At 45.6% G+C, this 12,521-nt stretch overlaps 1 protein-coding gene across 1 annotated transcript in view; it reads left to right on the top strand.

The window, feature by feature from the left end:
• The first annotated feature begins 1,030 nt into the window (after positions 1-1,030).
• The window catches only part of LOC115131660 (neurofascin-like), a 173,849-nt gene continuing 162,358 nt past the window's right edge, over positions 1,031-12,521 (top strand). Inside the window, exon 1 of the mRNA XM_065002691.1 lies at positions 1,031-1,120. The gene's annotated coding sequence lies outside the window, so the exon portion shown is untranslated. The remainder of the gene's footprint in view (positions 1,121-12,521) is intronic.

Raw genomic sequence — 12,521 nt, 5'->3', positions numbered from 1 at the left:
CATATCTTCATTTAAACCAGGGTATATGGTGGCCTGTAGTCTGTAAATCCATATCTTCATTTAAACCAGGGTATATGGTGGCCTGTAGTCTGTAAATCCATATCTTCATTTAAACCAGGGTATATGGTGGCATGTAGTCTGTAAATCCATATCTTCATTTAAACCAGGGTATTTAGTGGCCTGTAGTCTGTAAATCCATATCTTCATTTAAACCAGGGTATTTAGTGGCCTGTAGTCTGTAAATCCATATCTTCATTTAAACCAGGGTATATGGTGGCCTGTAGTCTGTAAATCCATATCTTCATTTAAACCAGGGTATTTAGTGGCCTGTAGTTTGTAAATCCAAAAACTTTCCCTTTGGTTTAACTGTTTAAGACGGTTCCCTTTTCTATTAGAGGCTGGAATATGATCAATACCCATAGCTTGTAGGGAGGCAGGGTTGCCATGGTGTAGGGACTTGTATGCCTTGCCATGGGGTAGTTTTCATTGCCTACCCCTATGGCATACATGTGTTCCGCTAAGCGTTCCTGAAGGCGTCTCTTCTTCTTCTTTCACACACACACACACACACACACACACACACACACACACACACACACACACACACACACACACACACACACACACACACACACACACACACACACACACACACACACACACACACACACACACACACACACACACACACTGAGAATGGGGCAATGAGGGAACAGATATGGCTGTATGGAGTAATCCACAGCTCTCTGTCTGAGTTATTCCACCTCTCCTTAAATAAATAGCACCGCACCAGCAGTCTTTACTACTGTCACCAGTCAACCTCTCTTTTCTCCTTCCCCGCCCCTCAACACCTGTCCAGCGCTACCCCAGGACGCCCGCGTCATGTACTCACATCGACCCACTGACCGGGAGCGCGCACCAGCCGAAGATGTGATTGCGGCTTCACGGATAGCGAGAGAGGAGGAACAGGGAGAGAGAGAGTGAGAGAGACCTGTACCGCATTACACGAAATAACGAGCACAAGCACACACTTTCACACATGCTACTGCAGAGCTGACACACACAGCGGAGAAAAGAGAGGGAACAGCGAAATATCTGCGGTCACGCCACAGGCACTCAGGTAAGTAAGCAACAGCATTCCTCTAACAGGCTTCTAATAATAGGTCATACTTTCGCATAGTGTCATATTGCCTAGTGGCTAACGGGTTTATGAATATTTGAAGATGTCGAGATGAAATTATGCTGTGAAGGGATGCCGCAGCTTCGGTAAAGATGGTAGATGTTTTCGGTACAGCCATCTGCAGTCGTTCTTGACCGGGTGCAGCCTTCTCACGTTGCCGAGCCTAATGCGCTGCGCATGGATGGATGATGCTGCGGTGGGTTCTTTTTTGCTGCTCTGCGCAGATTATAAACAGGGTCAGTATACAGTCGTTTATTTCCACACACCAGTCACATTTAAGTCTTTATAGGTAGTTGTGATGTTTGACACAATATTGAAGGAGACACAATAGCTATTTAATGATTGTCAGCATGGATGTTTTGTTAGGCCGGCAGCTGCGGGCGGGTGGCTGGTACTGTAACTTATGCTCTAGATAGGGAGGATGATAGCACTCCTCGAAGTGAATGTGAGTGTTGTCGCCACAGCGAGTCTTTGGGGAGGCTGGTCATGCAGAGATAATTCAGGGGTTTCGTTTGGTTATCTGAATCACGTCATGTCACCAAACGAGCTACGCGCGGCCCATAGCTCTTCTATTCAGCATTCTGATTGTGATTCATACATCCGCTAGGCCTCTCTGTAAACACAAATTAGCTAGGCCTACACATTTAATGGTTAATTAACAATAAACGGGTCTTAAATAAATCTGGATTAATGTCTGCTAATATGTTAAGGTGCAGTAAAGATAGACCTGACAAAGCTGCAACTGGCTCAAAACAAAGCAGCTGGCCTTGCCCTTAAAGGGCCAATCAGCAGTTGCTACATCCCTTTTTGGACTTCTAAATTAATGACATGTATGCATTGATTATTATAATTGGGACTCCTGATCACGGCCTGTTGTGATACAGCCCGGGATCAGACCCGGGTCTGTAGTGACACCTCTCGCACTGTGATGCAGTGCCTTAGACCGCTGCTCCACTTGGGAGGCCATACCCATTGATTCTGGAAGAATGTTATTTAGAAATGCGTCAACTGTCGTACCCCATCAGAACCCCAAATATACACTTGTTTACGCCAATGTTTGTTAACAAAGAAAATATAAGCAAACACTATATAGCTTCAAAACATGGTTAAAACTATAATGTTGATATCATTGATGGTCAATCCTTGCATCCATAGCTCTGTCTATGACTTTGAGAGTGATTACATTTCTCCAGTTCCATTCCTCAGCTGTTGACCAGGGAGGCCGCTTTGTTATTGTTTCTACTGCTGATTGCTGCTTTAACTGCACACAAAACAAATCAAATGAAATGTATTTGTCACATACACATGGTTAGCAGATGTTAATGCGAGTGTAGCGAAATGCTTGTGCTTCTTGTTCCGACAATGCAGTAATAACCAACGAGTAATCTAACTTAACAATTCCTAAACTACTACCTTATACACACAAGTGTAAAGGGATAAATAATATGTACATAAAGTTATATGAATGAGTGACGGTACAGTATATACATATGAGATGAGTAATGTAGGGTATGTAAACATTATATTAAGTAGCAGTGTTTAAAGTGGCTAGTGATATATTGTCCATCAATTTCCATCAATTCCCATTATTAAAGTGGCTGGAGTTGAGTCAGTGAGTTGGCAGCAGCCACTCAATGTTAGTGGTGGCTGTTTAACAGTCTGATGGCCTTGAGATAGAAGCTGTTTTTCAGTCTCTCGGTCCCTGCGTTGATGCACCTGTACTGAACTCGCCTTCTGGATGATAGCGGGGTGAACAGGCTGTGGTCTTTATGGCCTTCCTGTGACATCGGGTGGTGTAGGTGTCCTGGAGGGCAGGTAGTTTGCCCCCGGTGATGCGTTGTGCAGACCTCACTACCCTCTGGAGAGCCTTACGGTTGTGGGCGGAGCAGTTGCCGTACCAGGCGGTGATACAGCCCGACAGGATGCTCTCGATTGTGCATCTGTAGAAGTTTGTGAGTGCTTTTGGTGACAAGCCAAATTTCTTCAGCCTCCTGAGGTTGAAGAGGTGCTGCTGCGCCTTCTTCATGACGCTGTCTGTGTGGGTGGACCAATTCAGTTTGTCCGTGATGTGTAACTTAAAACTTACTACCCTCTCCACTACTGTCCCATCGATGTGGATAGGGGGGTGCTCCCTCTGCTGTTTCCTGAAGTCCACAATCATCTCCTTTGTTTTGTTGACGTTGAGTGTGAGGTTATTTTCCTGACACCACACTCCGAGTGCCCTCCGGTCCTCCCTGTAGGCCGTCTCGTCATTGTTGGTAATCAAGCATACCACTGTAGGGTCGTCTGCAAACTTGATGATTGAGTTGGAGGTGTGCATGGCCACGCAGTCGTTGGTGAACAGGGAGTACATGAAAGGGCTCAGAACGCACCCTTGTGGGGCCCCAGTGTTGAGGATCAGTGGGGTGGAGATATTGTTACCTACCCTCACCACCTGGGGGCGGCCCGTCAGGAAGTCCAGTACCCAGTTGCACAGGGCGGGGTCGAGACCCAGGGTATCGAGCTTGATGACGAATTTGGAGGGTACTATGGTGTTAAATACTGAGCTGTAGTCGATGAACCGCATTCTCACATAGGTATTCCTCTTGTCCAGATGGGTTAGGGCAGTGTGCAGTGTGGTTGAGATTGCGTCGTCTGTGGACCTATTTGGGCGGTAAGCAAATTGGAGTGGGTCTAGGGTGTCAGGTATGCTGGAGGTGATATGGTCCTTGATTAGTCTCTCAAAGCACTTCATGATGACGGAAGTGAGTGCTACGGGGCGGTAGTCGTTTAGCTCAGTTACCTTAGCTTTCTTGGGAACAGGGACAATGGTGGCCCTCTTGAAGCATGTGGGAACAGCAGACTGGGATAAGGATTGATAGAATATGTCCGTAAACACACCAGCCAGCTAGTCTGCGCATGCTCTGAGGACGCGGCTGGGGATGCCGTCTGGGCCTGCAGCCTTGCGAGGGTTAACACGTTCAAATGTTTTACTCACGTCGGCTGCAGTGAAGGAGAGTCCGCAGGTTTTGGTTGCGGGCCCTGTCAGTGGCACTGTATTGTTCTCAAAGCAGGCAAAAAAAGTTATTTAGTCTGCCTAGGAGCAAGACATCCTGGTCCGTGACGGGGCTGGTTTTCTTTTTGTAATCCGTGATTGACTGTAGACCCTGCCACATACCTGTGTCTGAGCCGTTGAATTGTGACTCTACTTTGTCTCTATACTGAAGCTTAGCTTGGTTGATTGCCTTGCGGAGGGAATAGCTACACTGTTTGTATTTGATCATTTTTCCGGTCACCTTGCCCTGGTTAAAAGCAGTGGTTCGCGCTTTCAGTTTCACACGAATACTGCTATCAATCCACGGTTTCTGGTTTGGGAATGTTTTAATCGTTGCTATTGGAACTACATTGTCAATGCACCTTCTAATGAACTCGCTCACCGAATCAGCATATTCATCAATGTTGTTGTTGGAAGCAATGCGGAACATATCCCAGTCCACCTGATCAAAGCAGTCTTGAAGCGTGGAATCAGATTGGTCGGACCAGCGTTGAACAGACCTGAGTATGAATATGGAATATGTACGGCTGTGATTATAATCGAAGAGAATTCCCTTGGTAGATAATGCGGTCGACATGTGATTGTGAGGAATTCTAAGTCAGATGAACAGAAGGACTTGAGTTCCTGTATGTTGTTGTGATCACACCACGTCTCGTTAATCATAAGGCATACGGCCCCGCCCCTCTTCATACCAGAAAGATGCTTGTTTCTGTCAGTGCGATGCGTGGAGAAACCAGCTGGCTGCACCGATTCCATTAGCCGTCTCTCGAGTGAGCCATGTTTCCGTGAAGCAAAGAACGTTACAGTCTCTGATGTCTCTCTGGAATGCTACCCTTGCTCAGATTTCATCAACCTTGTTGTCAAGAGACTGGACATTGGCGAGAAGTATGTTAGGGAGTGGTGCGCGATGTGCCCGTCTCCGGAGCCTGACCAGAAGACCGCTACGTTTCCCTCTTTTACGACGTTGTTGTTTTGGGTCGCCGGCTGGGATCCATTCCGTTGTCCTGGGTGGAAGGCAGAACACAGGATCCGCTTCGGGAAAGTCATATTCCTGGTCGTACTGATGGTGAGTTGACGTTGCTCTTATATTCAGTAGTTCTTCCCGACTGTATGTAATGAAACCTAAGATGACCTGGGGTACCAATGTAAGAAATAACACGTAAAAAAACAAAATACTGCATAGTTTCCTAGGAACGTGAAGCGAGGCGGACATCTTTGTCGGTGCCGGAAGTATTATTGAGTAAAAATATAAACGCAACATGCAACAATTTCAACAATTTGACTGAGTTCCAGTTCATATAAGGAATCAGTCAATTGTAATAAATTCATGAGGCCCTAATCTATGGATTTCACATGACCGGGCAGGGGCGTAGCCATGGGTGGGCCTGGGAGCCAGGCCCACCCACTGGGGAGCCGGGCCCAGCCAATCAGAATCAGTTTTTCCCCACAAAACAGCTTTATTACAGACAGAAATAGTCCTCAGTTTCATCAGCTGTCTGGGTGGCTGATCTCTGACAATCTCGCAGGTGAAGTAGCCGGATATGGAGGTCCTGGGCTGGCGTGGTTACAGGTGATCTGCGGTTGTGAGGCCAGTTGGACATACTGCCAAATAAAACGACATTGGAGGCTACTCATGGTAGAGAAATGAACATGAAATACTCTGGTAACAGCTCTTTTGGACATTCCTGCAGTCAGCATGCTAATTGCACGCTCCCTCAACGCTCCCTTGAGACATCTACAGTGAGTGAAAAAAGTATTTGATCCCCTGCTGATTTTGTACGTTTGCTCACTGACAAAGAATTGATCAGTCTATAATTTTAATGGTAGGTTTATTTGAACAGTGAGAGGTAACAACAACAAAATCCATAAAAAAACGCATGTCAAAAATGTTATAAATTGATTTGCATTTTAATGAGGGAAATAAGTATTTGACCCCCTCTCAATCAGAACGATTTCTGGCTCCCAGGTGTCTTTTATATAGGTAACGATCTGAGATTAGGAGCACACTCTTAAAGGGAGTGCTCATAATCTCAGTTTGTTACCTGTATAAAAGACACCTGTCCACAGAAGCAATCAATCAATCAGATTCCAAACTCTCCACCATGGCCAAGACGGTGACAACAGTTGGTGCGATTATTCGCAAATGGAAGAAACACTAATGAACTGTCAATCTCCCTCGGCCTGGGGCTCCATGCAAGATCTCACCTCGTGGAGTTGCAATGATCATGAGAACGGTGAGGAATCAGCCCAGAACTACACGGGAGGATCTTGTCAATGATCTCAAGGCAGCTGGGACCATAGTCACCAATAAAACAATTGGTAACACACTACTCAGTGAAGGACTGAAATCCTGCAGCGCCCGCAAGGTCCCCCTGCTCAAGAAAGCACATATACATGCCCGTTTGAAGTTTGCCAATGAACATCTGAATGATTCAGAGGACAACTGGGTGAAGGTGTTGTGGTCAGATGAGACCAAAATGGAGCTCTTTGGCATCAACTCAACTCGCCGTGTTTGGAGGAGGAGGAATGCTGTCTATGACCCCAATAACATCATCCCCACCGTCAAACATGGATGTGGAAACATTATGCTTTGGGGGTGTTTTTCTGCTAAGGGGACAGGACAACTTCACCGCATCAAAGGGACGATGGATGGGGCCAGGTACCGTCAAATCTTGGGTGCGAACCTCCTTCCCTCAGCCAGGGCATTGAAAATGGGTCGTGGATGGGTATTCCAGCATGACAATGACCCAAAACACACGGCCAAGGCAACAAAGGAGTGGTTTCAAGAAGAAGCACATTAAGGTCCTGGAGTGGCCAGTCTCCAGACCTTTATCCCATAGAAAATCTGTGGAGGGAGCTGAAGGTTCCAGTTGCCAAACGTCAGCCTCGAAACCTTAACTTCTTGGTAACAGGGGGCAGCCTCGAAACCTTAACTTCTTGGTAACAGGGGGCAGCCTCGAAACCTTAACTTCTTGGTAACAGGGGGCAGCCTCGAAACCTTAACTTCTTGGTAACAGGGGGCAGCCTCGAAACCTTAACTTCTTGGTAACAGATGGCAGCCTCAAAACCTTAACTTCTTGGTAACAGGGGGCAGCCTCGAAACCTTAACTTCTTGGTAACAGGGGGCAGCCTCGAAACCTTAACTTCTTGGTAACAGGGGGCAGCCTCGAAACCTTAACTTCTTGGTAACAGATGGCAGCCTCAAAACCTTAACTTCTTGGTAATAGGGGGCAGTCTCAAAACCTTAACTTCTTGGTAACAGGGGGCAGCCTCGAAACCTTAACTTCTTGGTAACAGGGGGCAGCCTCGAAACCTTGATGACTTGGTAACAGGGGGCAGCCTCGAAACCTTGATGACTTGGTAACAGGGGGCAGCCTCGAAACCTTAACTTCTTGGTAACAGGGGGCAGCCTCGAAACCTTAACTTCTTGGTAACAGATGGCAGCCTCGAAACCTTAACTTCTTGGTAACAGGGGGCAGTCTTGAAACCTTAACTTCTTGGTAACAGGGGGCAGCCTCGAAACCTTAACTTCTTGGTAACAGGGGGCAGCCTCGAAACCTTAACTTCTTGGTAACAGGGGGCAGCCTCGAAACCTTAACTTCTTGTTAACGGATGGCAGCCTCGAAACCTTAACTTCTTGGTAACCGGGGGCAGCCTCGAAACCTTGATGACTTGGAGAAGATCTGCAAAGAGGAGAGGGACAAAATCCCTCCTGAGATGTGTGCAAACCTGGTGGCCAACTACAAGAAATGTCTGACCTCTGTGATTGCCAACAAGAGTTTTGCCACCAAGTACTAAGTCATTATTGCAGGGGGGTCAAATACTTATTTCCCTCATTAAAATGCAAATAAATTTATAACATTTCTGACATGCGTTTTTCTGGATTGTTTTGTTGTTATTCTGTCTCTCACTGTTCAAATAAACCTACCATTAAAATTATAGACATATCATTTCTTTGTCAGTGGGCAAACGTACAAAATCAGCAGGGGATCAAACACTTTTTTCCCTCACTTTATATATATATATATATATATATATATATATAAAACCATTTTTTAATTTACATTTTTTATTGTGAATTTAAGGATGTGTTTTCTTTTTTACAACCAAGTCTATTTTTTAATGTAAAGGGAATGTTATAGAAGGGTCCAGACACCTTTTTTTGTGATTTCACATGTTTTTGAGAAACTTACCCCAAACAGCAAATTACTTCCGCATCCTCCTTGTGTAGCCAGCCAGCCAGGTCACCCGTGACACAAGTCAGTATTCCATCCATGTCTGTGGCCGTCAGGAGATGTGGAAAACGGCCACTAGGGGCAACAGTGAGCGTTGTTATGTTCATGTAGGTTTGGCTTTTGCTAAGGCTTTGGGGATGGCAGATGGGCGTTTCAATCTGCCTCAAGTGCTAAAGGTTGCAATAGAAAGTCGTTTTTGTGATTTCTTTTTTAAGCCTGTTCCAAACCTTAACCCTTACCTTAACCATTCAGAGTTAATAATGCCTAACCATAAGTTTTAGAGTTAAAGCCTGAACTTAACCTTAAAAATGTCCTTTATTTTGACAGTTATCTGTGGCAGCAGGCTACACAATGGAACAGCTGGATAAGGGAAATGGCTAGAGGCGCGCAAAACGGAAAATACCATTGGGGATAAAGAATGTCACACTTTCATGAGTACAACATCTAAAGACCTGCATCACTATACTAAAATGATGTATTTGGGTGTTTTTGGAGCCTTTGTTCATGTTTTTTGGGGCCCCTACACAACAAGGATAAGGAAGTGATTTGCTGTTTGGAGTAGGTTTTATCAAAAATGTTAAATCACCAAAAGGTGTCTGGAACCTTCTATAACATGCCATTTACATCAAAAGATTTGGTGGTAAGAATGAAAACATATCCTTTAATAGAGTATCTTATATTGTTCTTGTCTATTACTGTTCTGTACTCTGTCATGTATTTGTACATCTTATGTGGACCCCAGGCGTAGCTGCTGCCTATGAAGTAGTTCATGGGGATCCTAATAAACTAAACTCCCAGCAGGCAGTCTCTGGGACAGCTTAAATACAGCAGCAGAACTGGGCACATGTCATCTGGAACTATAACAAAGACCCCCTTCACATTCACTGACTGACTGGCAGACTGACAAATTCCTATTGAATAGAATTACTAAAGGAGCATGGATTTGGACCACAATGGAGATAGCAACATTAGTAGACAGATGTTTCCCTCTATAGACCTTACAACAGACAGAAAGACAGACAGACAGACAGACAGACAGATGTTTCCCTCTATAGCCCTTACAACAGACAGACATACAGATGTTTCCCTCTATAGCCCTTACAACAGACAGACAGACAGACAGACAGACAGACAGACAGACAGACAGACAGACAGACAGACAGACAGACAGACAGACAGACAGACAGACAGACAGACAGATGTTTCAATCTATAGCCCTTACAACAGACAGACAGACAGACAGACAGACAGACAGACAGACAGACAGACAGACAGACAGACAGACAGACAGACAGACAGATGTTTCCCTCTATAGCCCTTACAACACACAGACAGACAGACAGATGTTTCCCTCTATAGCCCTTACAACAGACAGACAGACAGATGTTTCCCTCTATAGCCCTTACAACAGACAGACAGACAGATGTTTCCCTCTATAGCCCTTACAACAGACAGACAGACATATGTTTCCCTCTATAGCCCTTACAACAGACAGACAGACAGACAGATGTTTCCCTCTATAGCCCTTACAACAGACAGACAGACAGATGTTTCCCTCTATAGCCCTTACAACAGACAGACAAATGTTTCCCTCTATAGCCCTTACAACAGACAGACAGACAGATAGATGTTTCCCTCTATAGCCCTTACGACAGACAGACAGACAGATGTTTCCCTCTGTAGCCCTTAAGACAGACAGACAGATGTTTCCCTCTATGGCCCTTACGACAGAGAGACAGACAGATGTTTCCCTCTATAGCCCTTACAACAGACAGACAGACAGACAGATGTTTCCCTCTATAGCCCTTACAACAGACAGACAGACAGACAGACAGACAGATGTTTCCCTCTATAGCCCTTACAACAGACAGACAGACAGATGTTTCCCTCTATAGCCCTTACAACACACAGACAGACAGACAGATGTTTCCCTCTATAGCCCTTACAACAGACAGACAGACAGATGTTTCCCTCTATAGCCCTTACAACAGACAGACAGATGTTTCCCTCTATAGCCCTTACAACAGACAGACAGACAGACAGACAGACAGATGTTTCCCTCTATAGCCCTTACAACAGACAGACAGACAGATGTTTCCCTCTATAGCCCTTACAACAGACAGACAGATGTTTCCCTCTATAGCCCTTACAACAGACAGACAGACAGACAGATGTTTCCCTCTATAGCCCTTACGACAGACAGACAGATGTTTCCCTCTATGGCCCTTACGACAGACAGACAGACACATGTTTCCCTCTATAGCCCTTACGACAGACAGACAGACAGATGTTTCCCTCTATAGCCCTTACAACAGACAGACAGACAGATGTTTCCCTCTATAGCCCTTACGACAGACAGACAGACAGATGTTTCCCTCTATAGCCCTTACAACAGACAGACAGACAGATGTTTCCCTCTATAGCCCTTACAACAGACAGACAGATGTTTCCCTCTATAGCCCTTACGACAGACAGACAGACAGATGTTTCCCTCTATAGCCCTTACAACAGACAGACAGATGTTTCCCTCTATAGCCCTTACGACAGACAGACAGACAGACAGATGTTTCCCTCTATAGCCCTTACGACAGACAGACAGACAGATGTTTCCCTCTATAGCCCTTACAACAGACAGACAGACAGACAGATGTTTCCCTCCATAGCCCTTACGACAGACAGACAGATGTTTCCCTCTATAGCCCTTACGACAGACAGACAGACAGATGTTTCCCTCTATGGCCCTTACAACAGACAGACAGATGTTTCCCTCTATAGCCCTTACGACAGACAGACAGACAGACAGACAGACAGGCAGGCAGACAGACAGACAGACAGATGTTTCCCTCTATAGCCCTTACAACAGACAGACAGACAGACAGACAGATGTTTCCCTCTATAGCCCTTACAACAGACAGACAGACAGACAGACAGACAGACAGACAGACAGACAGACAGACAGATGTTTCCCTCTATGGCCCTTACAACAGACAGACAGATGTTTCCCTCTATAGCCCTTACGACAGACAGACAGACAGATGTTTCCCTCTATAGCCCTTACAACAGACAGACAGACAGATGTTTCCCTCTATAGCCCTTACGACAGACAGACAGACAGATGTTTCCCTCTATAGCCCTTACAACAGACAGACAGACAGATGTTTCCCTCTATAGCCCTTACAACAGACAGACAGATGTTTCCCTCTATAGCCCTTACGACAGACAGACAGACAGACAGACAGATGTTTCCCTCTATAGCCCTTACGACAGACAGACAGACAGACAGATGTTTCCCTCTATAGCCCTTACAACAGACAGACAGACAGACAGATGTTTCCCTCTATAGCCCTTGCAACAGACAGATAGATATTTGCCTCTATAGCCCTTACAACAGACAGATGTTTCCCTCTATAGCCCTTACATCAGACAGATGTTTCCCTCTATAGCCCTTACGACGGCCAGACAGACAGACAGATGTGTCCCTCTATAGCCCTTACGACAGACAGACAGATATTTCCCTCTATAGCCCTTACAACAGACAGACAGACAGATGTTTCCCTCTATAGCCCTTACAACAGACAGACAGACAGATGTTTCCCTCTATAGCCCTTGCAACAGACAGATAGATATTTGCCTCTATAGCCCTTACGACAGACAGATGTTTCCCTCTATAGCCCTTACAGCAGACAGATGTTTCCCTCTATAGCCCTTACAACAGACAGACAGACAGATGTTTCCCTCTATAGCCCTTACAACAGACAGACAGACAGACAGATGTTTCCCTCTATAGCCCTTGCAACAGACAGATAGATATTTGCCTCTATAGCCCTTACAACAGACAGATGTTTCCCTCTATAGCCCTTACATCAGACAGATGTTTCCCTCTATAGCCCTTACGACGGCCAGACAGACAGACAGATGTGTCCCTCTATAGCCCTTACGACAGACAGACAGATATTTCCCTCTATAGCCCTTACAACAGACAGACAGACAGATGTTTCCCTCTATAGCCCTTACAACAGACAGACAGACAGACAGATGTTTCCCTCTATAGCCCTTGCAACAGACAGATAGA

The sequence above is a fragment of the Oncorhynchus nerka genome, linkage group LG2 (assembly GCF_034236695.1).
Source record: "Oncorhynchus nerka isolate Pitt River linkage group LG2, Oner_Uvic_2.0, whole genome shotgun sequence".
In the NCBI taxonomy this organism is placed as follows: Eukaryota; Metazoa; Chordata; class Actinopteri; order Salmoniformes; family Salmonidae; genus Oncorhynchus; species Oncorhynchus nerka.
Note: the sequence above shows the minus strand (reverse complement) of the source record. Positions and strands in the feature narration are given on the sequence as shown.